Raw genomic sequence first — 13,301 nt, forward strand, 5'->3', positions numbered from 1 at the left:
ATGAAATGAATTATTAGGTGTTCAGATTCTATGGACGTTATTACATATGTCTGCTTTCATCTCAATTGTCTTTTATTGATTTTGTCCATGTATGCCAGAAATATAAAAATATCAAAAGGATACATTCTTTATTCTAAAGGTAATAATACTAATTTAATTTATTAAAGCATTTGTACATCCCACATGCAATCATAAAAACCATTTTTATAATTGAGAAGTGGCATAGATACTTACTGCTAACTTTTTCATATCTTCGATGACAAGTACATGTAAGAGTAATCGAATGTTTCACTTGAAGGACTAAAAGCAAAAGCCATAGTCTATATAAAATGAGTCAATACACGTACATACAAATTGCAGTTACTTTCCTGAAGCCGTGCCATCCATAGTCTCTTTTAAACACAAACCATTAAGTATCTCAAAACTTGACTCCACTTGCATATGAGAGCAAATTAGCGAATCTGATTTTTATGGCTTTTTAATTGTTTCCATAACTTTGTTTGTTATGATTTTGCGGAATTTTCAAGAAAGTGGGGAAGCAGCACTGCACCAACAATTAAATCTGACTGTCTGACTGGGGCAAGCTTCAAACAGCGAACATCCTTCTCGGTGCACATCGCACTAATATGTGACTAATTAAATTTTCCTTTTATTGGTATTGACTCTTTGAATTGAAATTAAAAAGTCAACTAATAGAAGATACTTCTCCCTGCTCTCTGTGCTGCTTGAAGTATCCATTTAAGGACTAAGCGTGGAAGTAAATTCAAAAACTTTCACATTTTTATAGGTTTGTGTTCATTTGTCGATGACAATAAAAATATTGAAAGATAATAATGATAATTACACAATGAGAACACAAATTGTTTAACAAACTTATTAGAAATTATTATGGTGCAATTATTGTTTTTCATATCTAAATAAGATTTTATTGTTATTTATTAATTGCCACTTGACAATTATTTTTATTCCATATAACAACAATATTCATCTCCCACTTCATTGATTCAATGGATGATAAAACGATAGAGCTGATAATGGTTTTAGATAAACTGATTATTAAGGTGTTTGGAATTTTTGGGTAAATCTAAATTGATAAACAAATTTATTCAATAATATTATTTTATCATAAATATTTAATATAAATGTATTTGCATTATATATACGAAATGGGAAAACATTAAATAAAGTGGCATTCTGATTTAAGAATGTGTGGTATCACCCGACTTTCATCTTAACGTTGGAATTTGACAAAGTGGATAATAGTTTCTTTGTTAGAGAGCTGCTTCGGCTAAAATTTCCATTAAGTAATATTTATATATATTAGCAATGTAGTTTTATTGATCTTTAATCTAAAGGCTCAGTTAGACGGTAGGTAACGTAAGAAATTAATTTAAAGCGAAATGCACAACCAACCAAACGTGTGTGTTTGATAGAAACGAAATAAACAAAGTACACCCTTTTTATTTACTTCGTTCCTATCAAATACGCAGGTTTGGTTGGTTGTGCATTTCGCTTCGAATTAATTTCTTACGTTACCTACTGTCTAACTGGGCCTTAATTCAATTTGTAGTAGATAATTCCATGGAGAGACTCTCCATGACAGTTCACTCTATGAGTCTATGAATATATGAGTGTCTCTCATAAACACTCTCTTAATGTTAAGTGCATTATCTATCACAGTTTAACTACAAACTCTCCAGCTTTGTAACATAATTCAAATCTAATAAAACCATTTTCACAGAGAAGTATACTAAAAAGTGAAAATTTTAAATGTTAATTTTTTCTTGCCGAGAATGACGCGTCTTATGACAAAAAGAAACTATTTAAAAGTTAGAAGGGTTCAAATACAAAATGAAAAAAACAACAACAACAATTTTAGTTAATTTTGTTAAGCAAAATTTCAATACTTTAAGTAAAAATTTTCTGTTTTTGCTATGAAACGAATTTTGAAACTATAAGATCTCTCGCCTCTAACGAACATCTGATAGCAGACTTAATATTCACGCATTTATTGCATACAAGGCTTTGAGTCATAATCCATTGATTGAAGACAGTAAGTTGTGCGATATTACAAATTCTGCAAGTTTTTCTCTTCTTACAATCCTAATATCAATAAATTGAACTATGTTTGTTCATTGTTCATTATACCAAGGAACGAAAGAATTCGTTTCCGCCTATCTCGCAAGGTATAATACCAGCCCATTTTTGATTACAATTACTAATTTTATACTATTATTTTTATAAATAATAATTTTGTGGCATTTGACGTCAGAATACTGACTTCTATACTGTCTAGCTTCTTTATGTCATTGATTTAAACATTTAACATGTTATGAAGGTCAAAACTCTTGGATATTGGGAAAGTAATATCAGTGCACTTTGAAAGAGATTTCGTTGTTTAGTCAATTGCTTCAATTGCAAGTATACTTCTATGGCCAAGGATCCACATTACTCTAAACATCTAGGAGTGCGTTTATTACACCGCACTTAATCTAAAGATAACCGTGCTATTCTATTGTAATAAAGATTAAAACACTATCAAAGCACACTATGTATGTCCCTTTAGGCATAAACCTTCGTCATCGAGAACAGCTTTAATGAGGTTAATTCAAACAATCAAAATAAGTATATTTTAGTTTTTAGTGATTGTATTATTAATATATAACAGAAATACAAAACATAGAATACGATAATTTGAGTTAAGTGCGGAAAAATTTCTCAAATAGTATACTAAATTACTAGGTGCTGATCTCATCCAAAATGTTATTAAATAGTTAAAAAGACTTACTAAAAAATGCATGACGAACACCAAGATCTTTTGGACATTTTAATAAATTTTAATCCATTTTATTAAATAAGATGTTATTATTTGCCAAAATATATATTAAGATAAATATTTCCAAATTAGTCGAGCCTAAAAATACAGTGTTATTCATTTTGTGGTTTCGAAATTGACCATAAATAAACCACAGTCATGATTGGAATTTCGATCAATATATTTCGATTTCAATACATTTTATTTGGACCTTTGATGGAATACATCAACATTCAAATGTCCTCTATGCGATATTTTACAATACAGGAACTTTTTATATACCCGAAAAAACTCGACCATAACTTGATAGATGTTCGCTTTCAAAGCATCGAGAGTTTGATGATTGTCCGGACTGACACGATTCTTTTAGGGTCAATTTCCACACCCTAAACATTAAATTACGCTTTCGGAAAATTTCCGAAATGCAAAACAAAAAAATATAATAAAAATATAATTGGCATAGTCGGTATTATAAAAGTTATAAAAAACAATCTTTTTTCTTACCGAAAAAAGAAAAATCACCTGAATTTGAAGAAAATATAAAGAGACGCGAAGAGTGTTTAATTAAAATTTTAACATTATTTTTCCTTGTATAAAAACTAAATAATTGTTTTTTTAATTGAATAAATATTAAAAAAAGCAGAAGATATTGCTTTTTTAACAAATCTCGAAGAATGAACGCCGATCAGTCAACATTATAATAAAAGTAATCTCCAAACGAAAGTAGATCTAATGATCAAGCTATACGATAAAATCTTTCCACAGAAAGTAATTGGACTAATCATAATAACAGCAGTAATAGATATCCGTAGGTTTTAATCAATTTTACATAAATTTCCCGGAACTTGTCACAATAAGTTACCCTCTATAGTAGTAGAGAAATGAAATAAAAACAAATTTATACATTGTATTGTAAGGCTTGTAACTTATGGAGAGAGAACACCATTATGTTAAAACAACATTTTAGCAAATAGAATTATTTGTTTCAAAAAAGTATGGGCCTACTATACTTCTAAACCAAATGCCAAAAAATACAAAAACTTTTACAAGATATAATAGTCTTCGACAGTTACTTGACGATTATCTGTCCCCGTAGATAGTACAAAAAAAATTCTGCGACAAGCTATGTACGCTCCGTGGTATGTCAAAAACAAAAACCTACATAAAGACCTAAATCTACCAACTACCAACTATCTACACCTAAATTCCCAGATAGACTCAAGTCGGATTTAAGTCCTCATGTTCGACATTTATCTTCTGCAATTGCACTAAATCGCCTTAAAAGAAAATCATTATTGTCAGTTTTTATTTAGTAAGATTCAATAAATAAACCAATGAAAAAAAAATAAAAAAAATTCTATGTAAACAAATAATTTGCATTTTTTTTTTAATTTGAAAAAATTTAATAAATTCACTAAACTATTTCAATAAGCATTTACATATAAACAATAGATTGCTTATATACGATACAATACATACATACATACATTTCGTATAGAATTTCAGTAATAATTAAAAAAAAACAATTATAACAATATATAATATTAAACTATAATAATACTCTTGATTTAATTTATTTAATATGTAAAATAATTTATTTCATTTTATAATTTATAAACACAATGCAATTAACCATAATAAATAAAAAATATGTCAATTGTTTAAAAAAATTTTTTCATTCATTTTTCATATAAGCTTGACGCATTTTTATTGGCAACATGTTGCAAGGAAGTAAGTGTTGGGAATGTGAGGGCAGTGAGCAAATGATTTGTACGCACAATTATCAGTTAATATCATCAGATAATACAGTTAAACCGCACGCATTTCCCCCCATTAAAAAGACAAACAACTGCACATGTACATTATGGGCTCTGCCTTTTAACGTCAAGAGTAACCGTAACAGCAACAGCAACAGTAACAGTGACGGCTACGCGTCGACACCAAGCGTCAACGTCAACGTCAACGCCAACGCATAACACTTGCACATGAGCGCCAGGAAACGAGATGGCAGAGACGATAGCTGATACTGCATGAAAAAAGGTTTTCGTTTGTTCAGTTGTTTCAGTTGCAACACTCACCTATAAAAGCAGACGACACAAAAGGATATTCGTTCATTCAGTTCAGTCGACTTCAGTGAAGAGGTGCTCCACAGGTGTTACAGTTACACAGTTACAGTGAAGTGAAGACAACTCGAGGCGATTTAAGCAGACGAGTGTGACAATTGGCTAAAACGGAAACGCAAACTCTGCTTTCTGTGAGTTTTAAGTTATTACAATAGATTAACTTTTTTTTTGGTTTTTTTTTTATGTTTTTTGGTGTTATGTGAATGAATTTGTGTTATATTTTGTGGCCGTCGGACATCAAAACAGTGAAATTATGATCTATAATTTTTTAATTTTGAAATAATATAAATTAATTGAATCCAAAACTCTAAAGGAGTTTTATTTTCATAAAAAGAACGCAGTGAGTTTTTCTATTTATATGAAGAAAATTGACTTCAATTCAAAAAATATTATATTCAATATTACTTGATTTGAAAAAATTGATAAAATTTGCAATTAATCATTTTTATTTTATCACAATTGTTTGTTAAGATTTTAATAAATATTATCGATAATACAAAGCGATAAATTAAAAATTGCTACGCACCAAACATGAAATTATTTATTTTATTATTAATAAATATCTATGTATTTTTTAAGATTTTTTAAGAATATTTAATTCATATATATTTATATATATTTAGTTAAAAAAATTAAATAATTAATTAGTCTTTGTAATTAATTAATAAACTATTTAAATGCTTACAACTTTTTTCAACAAACGCTTAATTTTTATCATTTTTCATATTTTACAATTATTTACGTTTATTTCCCCACATTTAATTTTATTTTATTATAGTAATTACAACTTGATTTTATATTATTAATTTTTTTATATTTCACACTTATTTATTATTTGTTACCTCGCCCACATTCAATTTCATTTTATTATACTAATTACTATTTCAATAAATTTAAATTTTTATGCTTTTAATTTTAGTTGTATAAATTGAGCTATGCTTATTTCTAGTAACTTTATTTTAATTACCTTTTTAAAATAAATTTATTATATATAATATTATATATATATATATATATATTAATATTAATAAAATATAATAAAATAACATTTTATATGACTTTTTTCTGTGTTTTATCTTACACGTAGCTCTTATCATTTTTATTGTTCAATTTATTTAAACTTTTTAATTGCTCTACTTTATTTTATAGTCATTTAAAAAATATTTTTTATTAATCACTGGTATGGTGATTTTTAATAATTTGTGTTGTATTTTTAATTTTGTTATTTTCAATAATATTTTACATTTATAATAATTTATTGTTTTGTAAATTACCAAAATTTTTTAATAATAATTTTGTTTTTAAAATATGCTAAATAATGAAAATTAGCATATTTAAAAAATTTTGTTTTTAAAAAATTTTTTATTTTTAAAACTAAATTTTTTTTAAAAGTGTATTATTTAACTATTGACTAATTAGCCCCTTTTTAAAACCAATATTATTATTTTAGATTTACAATATCATTTTGAAAATTTTAATATCAGTATTATAACTTTAATATTTAAATAATTATAAACGTTAGGGTTGTATTACCTTATGCTTATTTTGTTATAATTATAATTAATATATATAATTAATATATAATTAATAAATATATATTTTAATAGATTTTGTTATATTTAATAATATTGTATCTATTTTAAATAGTTTTCTGTTAACAAATCTTATTAAAATTTTTGATGGCTATATTATATTATACTTATTTTATAACAGTTTTTTTTAATATTTATTTCATTTTATTTTTTATTTTCTGTAAAACTTTAATATTTCATATTTTTAAAGCTTAAATTTTAGTTTTATTAAAAGTCTGAATTGTTGAAATTTAGTCTGAATTGTTAAAATTGACTAAATTCAGCTTTAATTAAATTTTATCATTAGAATATTATTAATTTTGAATTTATGTTTATTTTAACACATAAATAATATATTATAATATATTAATAATTTGATTTTATAAAATGATATAATTTCATTTACACAAACGAAATTAAAAATATTTTTTATTTCTTTAATAATATATTTACAGTAATTTTATATTATACAATTATTACACAATTTGTTTTAACATTTAAATTTTGAAATGTTTCTTTTTAATTTGTTATATTAATTAATTGATAATTATAATTAGGACATATTTAATATTGTAAACTTACTTAAAATTTTATTTACTTTTGGTTTATGTTTTTCTAACAATTGATAAATTTTTAAAATTTAAATAAATTAGGACATATTTAATTTTGTAAACTTACTTAAAATTTTATTTAATTTTTGTTTATGTTTTTCTAACAATTGATAAATTTTTAAAATTTAAATATTTTTCTCACTTATATACATTTAGATTTTTTTCATTTTTGTAATTTTTCTTAATTTTATTAATATACATTTTTATAAAGTACAATTATATGTTATTGAATTTTGATCAATTAGCCCGTACAATATGCAAGGAATAAAATTGTTGCTTTTTAAAATAAAATAAAAAAATTAATATAAATAATTATCTTTAAAACATAAATTTTTATGAGAATATCATTAATTTTTTTGACAGTTTTTAATATTATTATTATTATTAATTTTATTTTTATTGTTTACACAATTTGACCCTTAATTGCAATCTACATTTTATTTTTTTATTTTAATATTATAGCATTACTTTTGGTATTTATTTATTCAGAGTTTTATTTTTACATTTAAATTTTCAAAATTATTCTTTAGTTATATTAGTTTGTATATTGTATTTTTTGTCTATCGTTTTTGCTAATATAACTAAAATTTATATCTATAATTTTTTATTATTATCAATACATTAATTTTTTAATACTAATGCTATTATTTATATATTTAATTAGTTTATATATATTTGTTATTAATATATTTGATCATGATTATTATCAATATAAATTGTTATAAATTGTTTAATAATTTATATTTATATATTTAATATAACAGTTTTTATAAATTTTAAATTTTTTGTGTTATCTTTAATAAATAATACTATTTTATTCTATTAGTTTTTTAATATATTTTTATTAATTTCCAAATAACATTTATTATAACATGTAGACTATTGTATCGTATATAGAAAATTCTTTCTAAAATTCCATAATTTTTTTTTTTTACATTTAAATATTAGTTTGAATATTCAATTCTGATATATAAATTTTTATTAATATCAAAATTTTAATTTTTAAAAAATTTAATTTTAAAAATTAATAACATTGTTTTTAATATTCTCATATGTATTTCTTAAGCTTTTTTCTGTACTTCTCTTATTTCTCAATATTGACCAATAAAAATAAATAATAATAATAAATAATTTTATTAAATACACAAATTGCTTTTAGAAGATTATTTTCCATTATTACTGTTTTTAATCTTTTAATAAATGATCAAAGATATTGTATTTGGTATTGTATTATTTATTGTAAAACTTTTAAACGTATTTTTCTAAACATTATAGTCATTTATATTGATATCTTTAATCTGATAAATAATCAATTTTCATTACTTTTAGTAGAAAACGTTTTGTTATAATAGTTTTACAAAATGCAAGTTTGTATGATTTCTCAACTATATGATAGATCGGGTTATAATTTAATAATTGCTTGATATATTTTATATAAATAACACCTCTATTTTATTATTATAGTATCTTACTGCTTAGTGTCACTGCTCTTGAAAAATACTCCGGTTTTTATAAATAATAAAATACTATTTATTTATTATGTGATATTTGTAAATATTATTCGATATATGCATTGTTTTAATTTAAGACTAAATGTATATACTATATATATATATATATATATATATACGTAAAATCGTAATTAAAAATAAAATAGCTAAATGTATCGAGTCACATTTCTTGGCTTTGTTTTAAATATTTTAATTTAAATTTTGCTATTTTGGAAAAATATTTGATATTTAAGTCTAAAAATCGTTTTAAAGTTTCAACTGATTTCTACGAAATTAATTATGTCATTAAAATTACCTCTAAGCTTAAAACATTTTGCCACACAAACTCTATCACATAATACAGTTAACATTATCCTTCAGTAATACCAACATTGCGGTATATTCTATTAAACTCGAGTAAAGTTTTTAGTCGTATATTTTATCTAATTATTTCACACCTTATAAAATTGTTTTGTGCTGTGTTTATACACTGAATTATGTAAAATAATTCCTCTCACAACAAGTTATATACATTTAAAAAAATAGTTATGAATGCAAAGATATTAAAGGATTAAGGACATTTTGTTCCATTTTTTTTCCTACGCTGTTATAGTGTTTGTACTTTTTGTGCCGAATAATAAAATAATAGCAACTTGCAAATGTGTTAGTTTTACAAATACATAAATAAAAGAAAGTTTACATTCCCGAAAATGGATTAATCTGATTCTTTTTACTTCATGTACAATATTATTCAATATTATTGTGATATTTTGTTATAGTTTACATTGCCGTCTACTCTGTTAAATTAACATAGACTAATAAGCTTCAATCTAATTTAAAAAAAAATATCATTTACAAGGATGGAAATAATAACCATAGAAATATTTAACAAAATATAAAATCTTATAAGTAATTTAGTACTTCATTTAATAAGTATTATTATTAAAAGTCCAGAAAAAAAAACCCAGAAGAGTCCTATTGTACCAATTTTACTATTGTTTACACAAAGCCCTTTAAAGCTTTGTAAACATTGTCCACAACTAAATCTAGAGAAGAGCTCTTAATCTGTTTTGGTGACAGAAATTGCATATGAAATAAGTTTGTTCTGTGCTTTGTTAAAGCTGGACAGTAGCATAGAATATACATAGTAGTTTTCTCATCTTCGACGCATAATTTGCATTCCGATATTTTACACCATAATGACCCTTAGCAACCTTTAATTACATTTTGAGAATTTAAGAATGTTTTTCTACGGTTTTACCAGTTTTATCAGTGCTTTGCTTTGTTTAAGTCCTGGGTAGTCTTCTCAGCACTCCAGCCGCGTATGATTTTCCCTATTCTTGCTAATTTGTTTTGTACTGGCCTAGTTTAACACACAAAAGGGTTGAGGGCCTGTGAAAGCAATTTTTGTTGCAGTTCTGGCTAGGTTAGTTTGTTCATTTCCCAAAAACCCCCTGTGACCCGGAACCCAGTAAAGGCTTACCTTATTCAGAGCTCCAAGTAACTGTAGGAACACATAACACCCAAAGCCCTGTTTCGACTTGAAAATCTAAGAACACAGAGCTTTAATAACAGTCTGGCTGTCAGAGTAAATAATAATTTTCGAAGTAAATAATAATTTTACACATAACTGTAACAAAATACTAATACAGTACAGAATTTCCACTGATTTCTCTAAAAATTATCTATGTTAGAAGTACTGCTAACTACCTGGAAACATATTAAAATAAATTAGATTTACATAATATATTGTGCATAGTATGTTATAACTCAAGAACCTATGTATATATACGACAGAATCATTCCAACGAACAGTGGAAGTAATTGGTAATGATTGTGTTATACTATAGATCACTTGCAGTAATATGGATATTGAATTAGAAACTATAAAAATAACAGAGAAATGTTGCTGAATAGGATCATATTGATTATGATCAATATATTCATAATTATAAATAATAAGTGTTGCAATTAATACAGGATAGTCTAATTGAATTGCAAATAATTTCAAACTGTTATTATTTTCAAACTAATGGCAACGTTAGGTTCATATTTTGGTAATTTTACTATTTATAGGAGTAAAAAAGCATTTACTTCGGAAAATTAATGCCCGAATTGAATAAGATCTGCTGAACATTTTAAATGGGAATATGCAAAAAGTTTTAAAGATGAAATGTAACAGGTTCTAAAACAGATAACATTTCACTGACATTCAAAAATAGGCTCAATAGATCGAAGCGGTTATTTTGCTTACATGAACGCAGTATTGCCAAATATCATTTCCTCAGATGAATAAATTTTCCAACTTCGCAAAACGTAGACGAACAATATGATCGGTTTTACTTAACAGAGAGGCCATACGATAGTTAATCACTACCGTATATGATTATAATTCTATATGCACGATGATAGTGATGTGGTTTCTTGCAGTAAAATAGTGAATTGTAAAGTTTTTAAATCCAGACAACAACAAATACTTTGTACAATAATAACTAAAATGTTCATTTTATGCTCTTTTATTTATATTTTGTGAATAAAAGTAAATACCGTTTACGATTTATATATATGGTGTGACGTTTGGACAGCGCACTGTCCAACAAGTGGCCCCACTGAATTGAAGGATTAGTCGAAGTAGACCACGAAACTACTTGGGTCCTTTTTAGTCATTCGATTCTCGGATGTTGTTATTGAGTTAAAGCTAGAGAAGCTTCCGTTCGCATATCTTTTGTTAATGCAAGCAGCTCATTTAGCTTGAGGCTTCCTGCCAAGTCGTCACCAACCTAATGGTGTCCCAAGACAGTCTTCCTCCTACTGGCCAGTGCTGGACATTGGCACAATATATGCACCGCTGTTTCTTTTTCTTCTAGACATCGTCTGCAAGTGTCTTCCTCAGCAAGAGTTATCTTTTTGAGGTGATACTTGAAGTTCCCATGTCCAGTAATTAGAGAGGTCAGCCAGCATAGAGTGCTCCGCGAATAGCTAAGCACTTTTATCGCTTCCCTGGCCCACGGTTTTGGCAACATGAGTTTGGTCTGTCTACAAGTGCTCAACTCTCTCCATCTATTAAGATGAAGTGAGGTTATCCACTTATAGACATAGGTTGCCGACATGTGTGGTATTCTTAGTGGTATTCTGTGCTCTGGGCTACAGAAATTATGGCTTGATCCTTGCTTTGCAAGTTCATCTGCCGTTTACAATTTACTATTATTAACTCCATATAGTTCCATACTATTAAATATATCTAATTTCACTAGTTGCGCTCTTATAGACTATAGAATATTTATATATAAAAAAAACAGCTCCACTGCATATAACATATACATAAACGCATATATGACATTTATCTAAATTATTATAAAAACTTTCTATTCACGTTCAAGTGCAAACAAGAGACAATTACTCAACTCAGCAATAAATCGGTTAATCTAAAAATAATCACAGAGGCGCTTGCTTAATTTTTTATCCATAACACGAATTCGGTTTCTGGTCTGTATCTTAACTATGTAGAAACTAAGCAGAAGCTATAAGTGCTTATGAAAGCATAAAAAAGTTATTTATTTTAATAAACGAAAATTATTAACATTACGAAAAACAGTTATTTGCTTTTAAGGGCAGCCATTAACACTCAATTATTTTATCCTTAAGATACATTTTCTTTTTTCTTTTATTTTCTCACATCGCATCCGTATCTTGCGAATATTTTTTATATTGAACCAAAAATGCTAGCAATGCAAAAAATTTGAATAAAACCAAATTTGATACGTGAGTTATTAAAGGCCAATTAAGAGCATAAGTATTTTGGGGAGGTAATTTATCTAAGGAGGAAAATCATAGCTTAATCAATATAATATTTTTTTCCAAAATTTTAGTTTATTATCATCAATTTTAATAATAATAATTTCAACAAAATAAAATAATATTACAAATAAAACAATTCGTGAGTTTAATTCTAATAGAAAATGGATAATGGTAAAAAATAGAATTAGTTTCGGAGTGTTAAAACTCGATTTGTTATTGATACGTCATTGACAAAACCGCTTCAAACCATAGGGCAACATAACAACACTGGGTCTTGTTAGATCAACACTTGATTATTACTAGGTAGGTTATAACATTAAGTTTATAATATTATGATTTAACAGCCAACCGATTTAATTACATATCGAGTGTATATTATCCCTGCAAGACATTGCACATTAACGTCCTTACAGGGCTCCTTATGGGGTTTTAAATAAGGGCAACGTGTGGAATATCATCGCCGAGCTTATGCAATGCATAGACGTCCCAATCATTTTCTCGCCTATTCATTTTATTTTCTGTACTGGTTTTTTTAGTTAACCTCGATAGTTCTTTATTTACTTTCATAGTTCTGAGCCATCAAGTTTAAAGTATTTTTTTTAATAATCTCAAAAATAAATATTTCTTATATACTGTACTTATATATAATAGTTTTTATATAGTTAGTCACTTAATTAGTTGAAATGAAGGGAGCAACGAATCCTCCTTAATTAGCTAAGAAACCCGTTTTGAATTCACAAATTCTCGTAATAATGGGTAGTAAATGGTCAAACCAAAACCAGTTAGAAACATTTATAACGACTAGAGTCTGGCCAATCCTAATGCTGGAGATATCGCTGAGTGTGTTAAAGAACGGAGCCCCCAAAAACTTAAGCCTAGTTCTGCTCAAGCCT

The 13,301-nt window shown here is 26.1% G+C and overlaps 1 protein-coding gene across 1 annotated transcript in view; it reads left to right on the forward strand.

The window, feature by feature from the left end:
- Nucleotides 1-4,863: 4,863 nt before the first annotated feature.
- Nucleotides 4,864-13,301, forward strand: part of LOC119678708 — a 32,392-nt gene continuing 23,954 nt past the window's right edge. Inside the window, exon 1 of the mRNA XM_038090702.1 lies at nucleotides 4,864-5,069. The gene's annotated coding sequence lies outside the window, so the exon portion shown is untranslated. The remainder of the gene's footprint in view (nucleotides 5,070-13,301) is intronic.

The sequence above is a fragment of the Teleopsis dalmanni genome, chromosome 2 (genome assembly GCF_002237135.1).
Source record: "Teleopsis dalmanni isolate 2A chromosome 2, ASM223713v2, whole genome shotgun sequence".
In the NCBI taxonomy this organism is placed as follows: Eukaryota; Metazoa; Arthropoda; class Insecta; order Diptera; family Diopsidae; genus Teleopsis; species Teleopsis dalmanni.